Below are 13,219 nucleotides of genomic sequence, written 5' to 3' on the forward strand. Positions count from 1 at the left end.
TAAGTATTAGGTTCAATTTTTTTTTTTTTTTCACCAAAGTGTATAAATACTTGCACGGGTACCGCTTTCACTTCGTGACAGTTATTGAGATTTGAGAGCTGCTATACTTCTTAGTCTTCGTCTACAGACCGAAACATTGGATTCGACCTGCAATTTTGCAACCAACTTCGTCTTTTGTGAATACCGAACAAGGTAAACCCCATACCTTATCTTCTTGTTTCTTTGGTGCGTTTTTTTTTAAACAATCTGACAGCACCATATAATTACCTTATAACTGGTTTAATCTGCAGTGCTAAAACTCTTCATTATCGTCGACATCACAAAATCAACAGGTGTACTTCAATTCTTTTTCCTCCTCTTTGTATCTCGATTGATTTACAATAGGAAGCATGATTTTTTTTTTTTTTTGTCTTTTGATTACTTGTCTTCCGTGTTCATCATCAAGATCATGGAATCAATTTCTTTAGTCGTTGCTTGTCTGCTTGTTTTTTTTTTCGCAAGGCTTTCGATGGGGTTTTAATGGTGGAGGATTTTTTTTTTTTTTTTTATTTTTTTGTTTTGATGGGGTTTTAATGAATTTTAGCATCAGGGATGAATTAGTTAGGCTGATGGGTCAACGAGGAATTTGGTTGATGATTAATCATGGGTGTAGGTGTAGTGTGATGAAGTGATGGATTTCAGTTGACGCATCAAACCAAAAAATAAGGTGAAAGACGATGATGTGGGGTGAGATCAAAATCTTGATGTGTATTCTCTTGCGTTGACTTTTTGTTTATTTGGTTTTCGGAAATCATTAGAAGATGATGAATGGTTATGAATCGGGTGATGATGAAGATGAATTAGGGATGATGATAATGAGTGTGTTGCGTAAGAGTGCTGGCTTTTTTTTTTTTTTTGAGTTTGAAGGCTGCGGTATGCCTTCATTTTTTTTTTTTTGTTTACTTTTTTTTTTCGTTTGTTTTGATGGATAATTTTGTTCCTATGACATCATGATCATGAACATCCTCATACGTGTTCGTGAAACTAGTGCATTAGGAATTGCTTTTGTGATTTTGTTTTTCTTTTTCAACAGTTTGGATTTTTTGACATACTATGTTTGACTTGCAGTACATCAGATTTTGCGAGATACTGAACTTCTAGACTATCTTTGAAGCGTTGCAGAAGCTCAAGACTAGTGAGGTGATGATTTTGTTACACCCTTTTTGTCTAGAATATTTTGTTTGCACAATATCACTTTTTTGTACATGTGTACCCGTGTATTTTTTGTGTGTGTGTATGACAGGTTCACTTGAAGATGAAGACGAAGGCGGGGATTCCGTCGTGATGGGCCACATGTCTTTAGCACTGTGAGCCTGTCAGGGGTGTTATTCATATGTCTTTAGCACTGCGACACTGACACCTCCAGACAGTCCCTTGAAGACGAAGACGAAGACGAAGGCGGGGATTCCGTCGTGATGGGCCACATGTCTTTAGCACTGTGAGCCTGTCAGGGGTGTTATTCATATGTCTTTAGCACTGCGACACTGACACCTCCAGACAGTCCCTTGAAGACGAAGACGAAGGCAGGGATTCCGTCGTGATGGGCCACATGTCTTTAGCACTGTGAGCCTGTCAGGGGTGTTATTCATATGTCTTTAGCACTGCGACACTGACACCTCCAGACAGTCCCTTGAAGACGAAGACGAAGGCAGGGATTCCGTCGTGATGGGCCACATGTCTTTAGCACTGTGAGCCTGTCAGGGTGTTATTCATATGTCTTTAGCACTGCGACACTGACACCTCCAGACAGTCCCTTGAAGACGAAGACGAAGACGGAGGGATTCCGTCGTGATGGCCACATGTCTTTAGCACTGTGAGCCTGTCAGGGGTGTTATTCATATGTCTTTAGCACTGCGACACTGACACCTCCAGATAGTCCCTTGAAGACGAAGACGAAGACGAAGGCAGGGATTCCGTCGTGATAGGCCACATGTCTTTAGCACTGTGAGCCTGTCAGGGGTGTTATTCATATGTCTTTAGCACTGTGACACTGACACTTCCAGACAGTCCCTTGAAGACGAAGACATTCGACCCCTCTCCCCTTAGTCATTATGTTCGACCCCTCTCCCCTTAGCTATTTGTATGCTCCTTTCTTTCTTTTTTTTTAACACGCATTTTTTTTTTCAGGATGGTGTACTTCAAAGAATTTAAGCACGGCGATGACATTCATCTTTCTTTAATTGACAATGAAGAAGATGATCTACGAACTGGCATTACTTTTGTTATTCACAAATCATTGCTTCGTCCTGATGGCATGCATACACACATTAACAAAGGATCTTTACTGAGTGAAATGTCAGTAAAGGTGAGCAAGGGGTCCCACGACGTAACTCCGATGTAGTCCTTAAAAGCACTGTTCGAGACAACTTTGAGCTTCCTACGTCTTCATCGATGCTTGGTCGCAGAATCATTTCAGGTTCGGTGCGGTGGGGCTCTAAAAGTTTGAGGATCTCGGGCGAGGCGGTTTACCTGCCCGGTTATTGGGAGTGGACTGAGGATGTTTTGTCTCGTTTTGGGTCAATTCTCGACTCTTGTTCTATTTACCCTGCAGTCCAAGCTTCTCTTTTTCTGTATGACAAGAACCCAGACATCATTCGCTCATTTTGTGAGAGCTGGTGTCCTACTAGTAATACACTTCGTACCATGACTGGCGAGGGGTCTATTTCATTGTGGGACTTGTACAAGTTTGGAGGGTTACCCATCATCGGAAAAATTTATGATGAGACAGTCCCTAGCTACAACATCATGCGTGCTCGAGACAAAGAGGGCAGACGATTACTATCTCAAGCTTGTGAGATACTGTTTGTTGTTTATCATACCCTAACAAAGGACCCCCACTCTAGGAAAGGTGTGAGCGCTCAAAGCTGGATTGATTTTTGTGTAAACAGAAGAGAGTTCACAAGAACCTACCAAGAGGCGCAGATACTCTGAGTCTCGCCCAAAATTTACTGCTAATCCAAGCGTAAACATTGAAACCCAGCCGATTGTTTGGGAGAAAGCAGAATCAGATATGTTTAACCTTCTTGGACTCAAAGGTGTGAATAGGAGGACAAACACTTATGTTGCTGCCTTTATATCTTGTTGGTTATGCACTTTTGTGTTGCCTGACTCTGAAGAGAGGTTGATTAGACCGAGAACTTTTGAGATTGCTGTCTTGATGGCATGTGGGCACACCTTTAGTCTTGCCGTTCCAGTGCTTTCCAGTATATATCGCGGTCTGAATGCTATTGCAAGCGCTCCGAAACCAGCTTATTCAAAGACTTCTTCCCAGCACATTACCTTTATGGTTGGTTAGCATATTATTTCAACACTCACCATGACGCCGACCCTGTCCCACCTGGTCCTTGGATGGTTATATATTCGGGTGCACAAGGATCAAAATTCTTTAACGGAGATGATGCTCATAGTCTTATACATGCAGGGGCGTCAATTAACGTGGGTTGCACCATGTTAACAGAACAAAACATGACCTTTTGCATGATGACGGTCAACTAGACCCTGTCAAATTCAGTTATATGGTTTCTCTTCGATCAGGTTACCTCGTCTTGCGTTCCTGCGACAAGTTTCATGTTGAACCTTACTCCCCACATCGATTTGCACGACAGTTTGGCTATTGCCAAGATTACACTGGCTTACTGCGTCGTGATGTACAAGAACGGCAGGTGTCTTACTATGAAGCTTTGCGTTATTGGACGCTGCTTTTGTTTACGGAAAGCCAGTCTCGTGTTTTTACACCATGCCAATCACTAGACTGGAAAAACTTGGTGACATCTGAATTTGCTAGCTGGTGGCCTAAAGTGTCTATTGGGATTTGAGGAAGAATGTTGAAATGCTTTGTTCAAGCGCCCTGACTGATGCATCAAAGTACAAGCACGGTCCACGACATAATGATGGAAAGCGTTTGGAGCCGCCAAAAGATGACGATTTACGTCTTAGAGGCACTCCTGACAACCGCAGTAATAAACCAACAGCAGATCGTCATGGTTCCATTAATGGTGCAGACACTAGTGACACAGAATCCGATGTCAATTTTAAACACAAACGTAATGGGAAGAGGAAGTCAACCTCCCAGGCTCAAGGAGTTGGTGCATCGAGCTTTGTCGGAGTTTTTTGATAACATACCAAATTCTCCTTTTCTTCCTACCGATCTTCATTTGGTAAGTTCGATTCTCTTCTTTTCCTTCTTTTCCTTTAATTGCTTCCTTTTATTTATTGATTTCCTTTCAGGACGGTGACATTGACTTGGATGCGGGCATTCAAGACATTGTAGATGATAATCGGGTTGTAGAGGTCGATACCCATCCTCCAACCAGAAAAGGAAAGGAATTAAGGGTCGCCCAGGATTCGACGCATGTGGACCAAGCGAAAGAGACTCATCCAATGTGCCTATCTTCATCAACTCGTAGTGAACGATCGATTCAGGGTCCCCATTCTCTTGAAGTCGCCTCTAGGGCTTTGGATATTCACCCTACGATGTGAACGCTCAGATGACGCTATAAAGGGTGATCATATTCCTTACTACATCTTCTAACACTTTTTGTCCAGGGCCTAATTCTTCTACCATCTTTACCAACGCTATCAGAAGCATTGGAGCAGGCTATCTGACCATGTTGCAACAATCGCCTTTTTCTGAGATTGAGGAAAAGTATGCAGAAGCTCGCATGGTGTATAAAGGCATACAAAACCTTAAGGGTGACCCACGTCCGCTGAAGCATAAGGTTGATTCCTATTTTTGGTCTGTCAAGACTTATCTTGCTTTAGAGGCAGAAGTTGCAGGGCGCCAGCGGTCAGAGCAGTGGAGCATGACATGCGTGCTCAGTCAGAGTTGCTGAAACAAGCTGAGTCGATTTTGTTAAGAGCAAGAGAAGCAAAAATATTAGAGGAACAGATGCAACAGTCACAAAAAGGGTAAGTGATCTAGAAGCTGAGTTACAAAAAGCTTGTGAGGAGAAAGTTATTTATTCTGATGAGTTGGCGGCTAACAAAACCCGTTGACGTCTATGAAGAACAAATAAAGGCTGTGAAACAAACCCTGGATGAGTTAGCAGCAACACCATCTTTGAGTACTGATGGATTTCCCAACTCGAACAACATAGGGTGAACCTTCTCGAACTACAATCTGCGATCAAACCCTTTGAGTGGATGGATTGAGACTGAACACATATTTTGTTTTATTTGCTTTTATTTTTGTATGAGATGAACGCATCGTCCCTTTTTTTTATTTTTGTTTTTGTTTCGCCGTTCACAGTTTATACTCTTGCGGGCCAGGAGTATTACAATTTATTTTTTTTTTTTTTTGTTTCACTGTTCACAGTTTATACTCTTGCGGGCCAGGAGTATTACAATTTTTGTTTTTTTTTGTTTTGTGGTGTGGTGTGGTTGTACTCGAGTAATTTTTTATGTTACCCTAGCTGCCTACGTACTTGTAAAATGTCAACAAATTGCTTTTACAAGATCAAGCCAACGTAGTTCAAATGCACGTATGTTTCTTTCAACATATGCAGTTTATCCTCTTGCTTAGGAGTTAACGATGCTCTTACTTTTCATGAGTATAGCGCTTCAGAAACTTGCCGTTGATAGGCCCCACGTAATCTCAAGCGTCAACAATTTTATAGCCCATTAGTGTACACCTCTTTGACAACGTATGGAGCATCCCATTTAGAACTAAATTTACTTCCCGTCTTGCGAGAAATAATGATTGGTCTCTGAATTGCTAGGACCATGTCTCCAACTTGAAAGAGCGAGGTCGAACTTTCTTATTGAAAGCACGTGACAGACGAGCTTGGTAGCACTCAGATTTTTGTTGTGCTTGGAGTCTTTTTTTCGTCAAGCGCCTCCAACTCAGCAAGTCGGAGTTTATCATTTTCATCAGACGTCAAGCCTTCCTGTATGGCAATTCGCAATGATGGAATTTGAAGTTCGTGGAGAACTGCCTCAACGCCATACACCAACGAGTATGGGGTTGATTGTGTTGCTGATTTATATGTCGTTCTGTATGCCCATAAAGCTTCCCCTATTCTTTCATGCCAATCACGTTTGGACTTGGCGACCACTTTGCTCAATAAACTACAAAGTGTCTTGTTGAACGCTTCAGCTAAACCATTGCAGGTGCATTGTACATTGATGATCTATGTTGTGTGAATTTAAACTTCTCACTAAGTTTTTCATCAACTTATTGTAAAATGGTGTTCCATTGTCCGTGACAATTCGTTGGGGTACACCATATCTGTAGATGATGTGAGTACGAATGAAGTCAACAACATTTTCTTTTTTCACTTCACGTAGGGGGATGGCTTCTGCCCACTTAGAAAAATAATCAGTCGCTGCCAAAATATATGCTTGTCCAGCAGATGACTTTGGTGTAATTGGGCCAACTACATCGAGTCCCCATGCTTCAAATGGCCAGGATGCGACGTGGGGTGCAATGGCTCTGGAGGTTGATGAATGAAGTTAGCGTGAAATTGGCAGGCTTCACATTTCTTTGCATAGTCCATGCTATCTTGTACCATGGTTGGCCAATAGTAACCCATTCTTTTAATACGGTCATGTAGTTTTGGACCAGACTGATGAGCGCCACAGACTCCAAGTGAGCTTCCTCCATGGTTTGTTTTGCTTCTTCATCTCCAAGACATCTTAACCAAAGACCATGAAAGGATCGTCGATAGAGAGTCCCCTTATAATATATAAATCGTGAGGCTCGACGACGAATCTCTGTCTTATGTTTTGGATCACTTGGCAATTTTTCATGTTCCAAATAATCGATAATTGGTTGACGCCAATCTTCTTTGTCGATTTGATAGACAGAGATTATGTCGACTTCTTCAGCATATTCGTCAACACCATCGTCATCAGGAGTAACAACCCATTGTTTGCAAACGGGTACATACATTCTTTCTTCTGCCCCCAGTGCCAAAGTGGCTGCAAGCCCAGCTAGCGCGTCAGCCATCTTGTTGGCACTCCTTGGAACATGTTCTAACTTGACGGTATCGAGTTTGTCAAGCAATTGTGATGCTTGCCTTTGACAAGGGATTAAATCATTCTTTTTGACTTCATATTCACCTGATAGTGTGTTTTAGGACCAATTGGGAGTCCCCGTGAATGTCTAAATCTCTAAGTCCCATTTCGATTGCCATTTGGAGGCCTATTATGAGTGCTTGGTACTCAGCCATATTATTGGAGCACAGTTGAGTTAGCAAAAAGAGTATGGCAGTATACACTTTTCTGGAGAAATGAAGACAACTCCAGCTCCCGCACCGTCATGACGAGCGGCACCGTCAAAGTACATTTTCCAAGGTGGGAGTATTTCAATAAAAACACGTCTTCACCTGGCAAATCATCTGATATCTCCCATTCTGCAGGGACTGGGTGGTCCGCGAAAAAATCTGCTATCGCTTGCCCCTTGACAGCCTTTTGCGGAACATACACAATGTCATATTGTTTCAGAAGCATAGCCCACTTTGCAAGTCTGCCAGACAACACGGGCCTTGAGAGAATGTATTTTATTGGGTCAGACCTTGAGATGACATGAACTGTATGTGCTTGCATGTAATGTCTTAATTTTTGGATTGCAAAAATCAAAGCAAGGCAAATTTTTTCAATGGGGGAGTAATTCAATTCAGCACCCACCAAAGTTCGGCTTAAATAATAAAGAGCTGTCTCCTTACGATCTTCTTGCTCTTGAGCACACATTGCCCCCAGGGATCGCTCCTGCGCCGCGATATAAAGGATGAGTGGTTTCCCTTTTATTGGTCCCCCAAGACGGGGGAGAAGACAAATACTTCTTGATACTTTCAAGGCCTTTTTACATGAGTCATCCCATTTGAATGGGGCATCCTTTTTCATGAGATGACTAAAAGGATGACATCTGCCTGCCAAATTGGAAATAAACCTTCGAATGTAAGCGAGACGCCCTTGGAGGCCACGCAACTCCTTGAGGTTCTTAGGTTCAGGCATCTCTTGGATGGCCTTAATCTTTCTTGTCAATTTCATTCCCCTGTGCCTGACAATGAAGCCTAGAAACTTTCCTGAGGTGACGCCGAAAGCGCACTTGAGAGGGTTCATCTTTAATTTCCATTTTCGCAATCTTTCGAAGACTTGACGAAGGTCATGTAAATGATTCTCCTTCTTCTTAGACTTTACCACCAAGTCGTCTACGTAGCATTCCACAATTTGATGCATCATATCTTCGAAAATTTTCTGCATTGCACGCTGATACGTAGCTCCGGCATTTTTCAAGCCGAAAGGCATAACTTTGTAACAGAATATCCCTTTAGGGGTTCGAAATGCAGTTGCTTCTTGATCTTCAGGAGCCATGTGGATTTGATTGTATCCAGCTGTACAATCCATAAATGACAAAGCCTCATGACCAGTGGTAGCATCAATCATGATTTCCGTTACGGGGAGTGGGAAATCATCCTTTGGACACGCCTCATTCAAATCGCGGAAGTCCACACAAACTCGTAACTGTCCATTTTTCTTTCGTACTGGCACAATGTTTGCTATCCAAGTAGGGTACTTGACTTCACGAATAAATCCTGCATCAATGAGCTTGTTTACTTCTGCCTCAATTTCAGGAATTAGTTCTGGCCTGAAACGTCTTTGAGATTGCTTCTTTGGACTGACACCCTTTTTGATGGCTAAACGATGGACAGCGACTTTCGGGTCGAGTCCTGGCATCTCCTTATAGCTCCATGCAAATACGTCTTTATATCAGAGAGTAACATGGAATATTTTTGTTCTTCTGTTGGGTAAGAGAAGCGTTACGTAGACAGGGCGTGGCTCTTCTTGAGTTCCAAGGTTTAACTCTTTTAACTCATCAACGGTGGCTTGCCCCCCATCTTCAAGAGTTTTAGGAGCCTCATCTGTTTCCATCTCCTCGTCACTTTCAGGAGCCTCATGCCCTGTGATATGGTTTGAAGAAACAAATTCAACATCCTTTTCTTTTTCTTGACTAGGCGAACTCCTTTGATTTGTTAACACTATGACACGACCTTTGGCTTTCAAAGGTGTATGTTCAATGATGTCTACCACCTGTGTACGCCTCATGCGAGATGGAATAACACTTTGAGGTGCGTCCTCGCCTTTGACTTCATCTTTGCTTCTTGTGATGCGACTTAGTACCGACCGTCTTGGTTGTTTATCAATTGAGGTCGATGCGCCAAGACGTTTAAAGACAGATGCTTCTTCTTAGAGAATCGAGAAGCTTGTAAGGGTGTTCGTGTTTTTGGTTTCACACCTTCATTTAGCTCATGTCCACCAAGTCTGTCAAAAACCGATGTATGGTTCTTTATGACAGGCGACTGTATTCGATCAAAGACCGATATTTTTTGCTGGGTCGCACCTTCTTCACCCTCATTTTCTTCGACTTCCTCCGCAGTAATATATTGTGAAGAAGAGGTTGTCCCTCTACGCCGTGCGGAAATTTTGATGGGTGTTGGAGCTTCAAATCCCAAACCAACTTTAGTCGGACGTACCTCAACGCCATATTCTTGTAATCTCTTTTGTGTGTCATTGATTCCATGAGGCTAACCTCAATAACATTTCCCATGGACGCTGGATTTTCGAAGTCATAACCAGAGTTCGCCAAGAGCTTATAAGCGTTTGGGTCAAATTTACCCTTGTTAAGCCATTTTCTCCTAGATTGATCAACAGATTCCGATGTCGGAGGCTTAGCAATTTGATTGTGGTTGGCTCTAGGCAAAGGAACAACCACTTCTTGCTTTAAACATTGGAGAGTAGTCTCATCTACTCCTTTTTCTTCCTTTGGATCTACTTTCATGACCTGATGCCCTGCAAAAGGTGATTCCCCTTCCTTACGACGTGATTTAGGAATATATCGCAAAACTGGAGTAGTTACTGAATTCTTCATTGCTTTAAGGGGTTGAGCAACAACTTCTTTTACTTTCTTGTATTTTTGTTGTTGCATCTCAGTGGTGGTTGACTCCCTAGAGCTTGATGACGATGGAATGTCACCATTTTTGTTTGTACCCCTTTTCCCCGTTGAAGGAATTTTAGATGGCAACATTTCACTCGAGGGTTCTTCATCTTCAAAAAACTTAGCATCGGCAAAGTACGAATCTGTCATGCTAAAGGGTTTTACATCTCCATTTATTTTCTTCTCTCCTCCTCGATAAAATTTCAGACATTGATGAAGGGTTGATGCGACACCCCATTTTCGTGTAACCATGGTCGTCCAAGCAACATTTTATATGACGTCTTTGTATCTATGACATGGAAGAGAGTAGATGATGTTAACTCTCCCATCACAAGGTTAAGACGTATTATGCCTATGGCACGCTGACTGTTCAAATTGAACCCCTGGATCATTAGACGACTATCAGAAAGATCTTCCATAGTGATCCCCAAATCAATCATGGTGGACTTTGGCATGATGTTGACAGCTGAACCTCCATCCACTAAGATACGATTCACTCTCTGGCCAAAAATATAACCAGCAACAAACAAGGGTCGGTTGTGAGGTTTTGAACCCAACAATAAGTCTTCATCAGTGAAGGCTAAGGCAAAATTACATGACGTGCATTTAGCCGAACTTTCTATTGGCTCTCCAGCATCTTTCACTTTGTCAAGGTATAGTTCTGGATGCTGAAGTGCAAGAGCCACCTGTCGACACATTTCTCGAGGCAAATGAAAGATCTGCCTCCATCCCATGCGTGTAGGAAGAGCTTCTAAGATAGTAATATCTTTGGATCTATCTCTGACCCTGAATGTTGAACAGTCACTTTAACAGAGACTTCATTTTCTTTAACCTTCTCTTGATCTCCCTCTTCTTCTTTTTCTTCATTATTCTCAACGAATGAGGTAGCATTAACAGTAACCGTAGTAAAGTAATCTTCAGGAAAGAATTCTTCAAGATTACAGGAGTAAGTGGGTCTTGTTCAAGTAAGTCAATTGGCAATACTTGTTGTTTAGTATGCTTTTTTGACTTTTTCTTTTCTTTCGAGCGTCTTGAGCTTTTCCTTTTTTGGTGCTTCTTCTTACGACAAGCAACCTTTGGTTGAGGCTTCGACTGTCGTCTAGGCCTCCTTCTAGTGACTAACGTCCACCCTTCGTCATCCTCTTCTTGTTGGTTGCTAGTTGGGCTACTGTGCTCAATAAATGGCACCTCATCAACTTGAAGAACTGGTCGCAACACATGTACAATTACTGGCTCCAGACTCCCAAACTGCAAAGTTTGAGCCTCCCAATAAGAATCTAACATTGCAGAGGCATGATTAGCTTCGACAACTTCATCAAAATCCAATACAATCTTCCCATCCTTTGCAAGTTGCATGATTCTCTCCTTGAGTGTTATACACTTTTCTATAGGATGACTAATCAGCCTGTGGTACCGACAGTAGTTAGGATCAGAAGTCCTACCGACCTCCGCAGGACGCTTAGCTTCGGGCAATTCAATGACTTTGTTTTCAAGCAAATCATCTAACATCCCTGATAAATCAGAGTCTGGAAATGGATATTTCTTTGCTTGGAGTTCTTTCAAGGTTGGCCTATTTTTCCTAGGTTCTTTGGAAGGTGAACCCTTATTGTTTTCAGTACCAGCCTTGCTAGAGATCTTGACAGGCGAGGAGGTAGTCGTGATCGACATTGACTCCTTAGTCGAACTTTTGGCAGTCTTGTCAGTTTTCTTAAAATCCTTCTTCTCTTTCTTGTACTCTGAAGAAGTGTTGCTTTTGCCTCTATTGTTGGCAATGGTAAGCTCCATGTCATGAGCTCGCGTAGCCAACTCCTGAAAAGTCCTAGGCTTTATACCTTGCAAAATATAAAGCAAGTCCCAATCCATCCCTTGAATGCACATCTCAACAGCAGAGACTTCAGTCAGGCGATCTTTACACTCTAGACTCAATGCGCGCCAACGATTGATGTAATCGATGACTGGCTCATCCTTCCACTGGTGAGTCTTAGTTAGTTCAGTCATACTGACAATACGTCGAGTGCTATAGAACCTGTTCAGGAATTCCTCCTCCATTTGATCCCAACTGTCGATGGATTGTGAGGGTAAATCAGTGTACCAGTCAAAGGCCATGCCTTTAAGAGAACGAACGAATTGTTTGACCAGGAAATCATCTGTGGTACCAGCATTATTGCATGTTTCCACAAAGTGAGCAATGTGTTGCTTAGGATTTCCTTTCCCATCGAAATGCTGGAACTTGGGGGCTGATAGCCAAGTGGCATCTGCAGCTTGTCAATTCTTTTGGTATAAGGCTTTACATACCGATGACTGCCTTGAGAACTTTCCCCGAGTTGATTTTTGATAGCGTGAGCTACTAATAACTCAAGTTGTCGAGCTGTGGGTGGGCGGCGATCGTCTTCACCACTATCGCCTTCGCTTTCACCCCATCCAGTCTTGATGCTGCGTCGTCTCCCTCAAGTTTCTTGTTGAGGGCAGCGATTTGCTCATTTTGGAGTCGGATTTGAGCATCTTTTTCTTCTCCATCTTTCATTAATTTTTGGAGTAGGCTATTCATTTCAGCAAGTTGTTCCTCAACTGTCTTAGCCGAAGTCACCATAACAGCAGCAGTGTTCGACTGAGAGAGTAAGGGTTCCTCTAAGTTGATAATCTTTAGAGCGATGAGTCAACAATGTCATCACTTGTCTCATCGTCACTCCCCACATTGAGTGGGTCAAAGAGAGGGCTAGTGTGGACAGTCAGTCTGTCTGACTTATCAGATGAGAGTTGCTTCCATATTTGAGAAGCAATCAATGATGGCTCACGTTCAGCCAAAGCGATTGAGCCAAACACAGGGGTTTCACGCTCCTTGTATGAGCCATGCACGATAGATGATTCACGAGCAGTAGGCTTAGAGAGCTTTTGATGCAGGAGCATCTAATTCAAGCAACCAAGGTCTTCTTCTACATGATCAAAAGGAGAACATGGTAAAGGAGGTTCAATTTCTAAGCCTAACTAGCTCGGTTATTCTAAAAACCTTACTTAAGCAACTTGATTAGGCTAATCCTATGTTAATCTCTACTTAAGCAAGATTAGTAATACTTAATGACACCTTAAACATCATTATGTATTGTTAATCAAGTTTAGTAAGTGATTAGTGGCCTAAGTACATGCTTAAGTTATGTTAATCATGCTTTAAGAGTTAAGCTAGTATAAGCTCAAGTAATCCGATTTGTATAAGCTAGTTTAGGAATGATTTTTGCTGCAATTCACGAG

General features: G+C 42.3%; 1 long non-coding RNA gene across 1 annotated transcript; it reads left to right on the forward strand.

Annotated features, from left to right (window-relative positions):
* Window positions 1–55: 55 nt before the first annotated feature.
* On the forward strand, window positions 56–1,788 carry LOC125498175 (uncharacterized). Its single transcript, XR_007274943.2, has 3 exons — window positions 56–192; window positions 291–332; window positions 1,108–1,788. It is a non-coding gene; the product is annotated as an uncharacterized LOC125498175 (long non-coding RNA).
* The last annotated feature ends 11,431 nt before the right edge of the window (window positions 1,789–13,219 follow it).

Source organism: Beta vulgaris, chromosome 6 (genome assembly GCF_026745355.1).
Source record: "Beta vulgaris subsp. vulgaris cultivar EL10 chromosome 6, EL10.2, whole genome shotgun sequence".
In the NCBI taxonomy this organism is placed as follows: Eukaryota; Viridiplantae; Streptophyta; class Magnoliopsida; order Caryophyllales; family Amaranthaceae; genus Beta; species Beta vulgaris.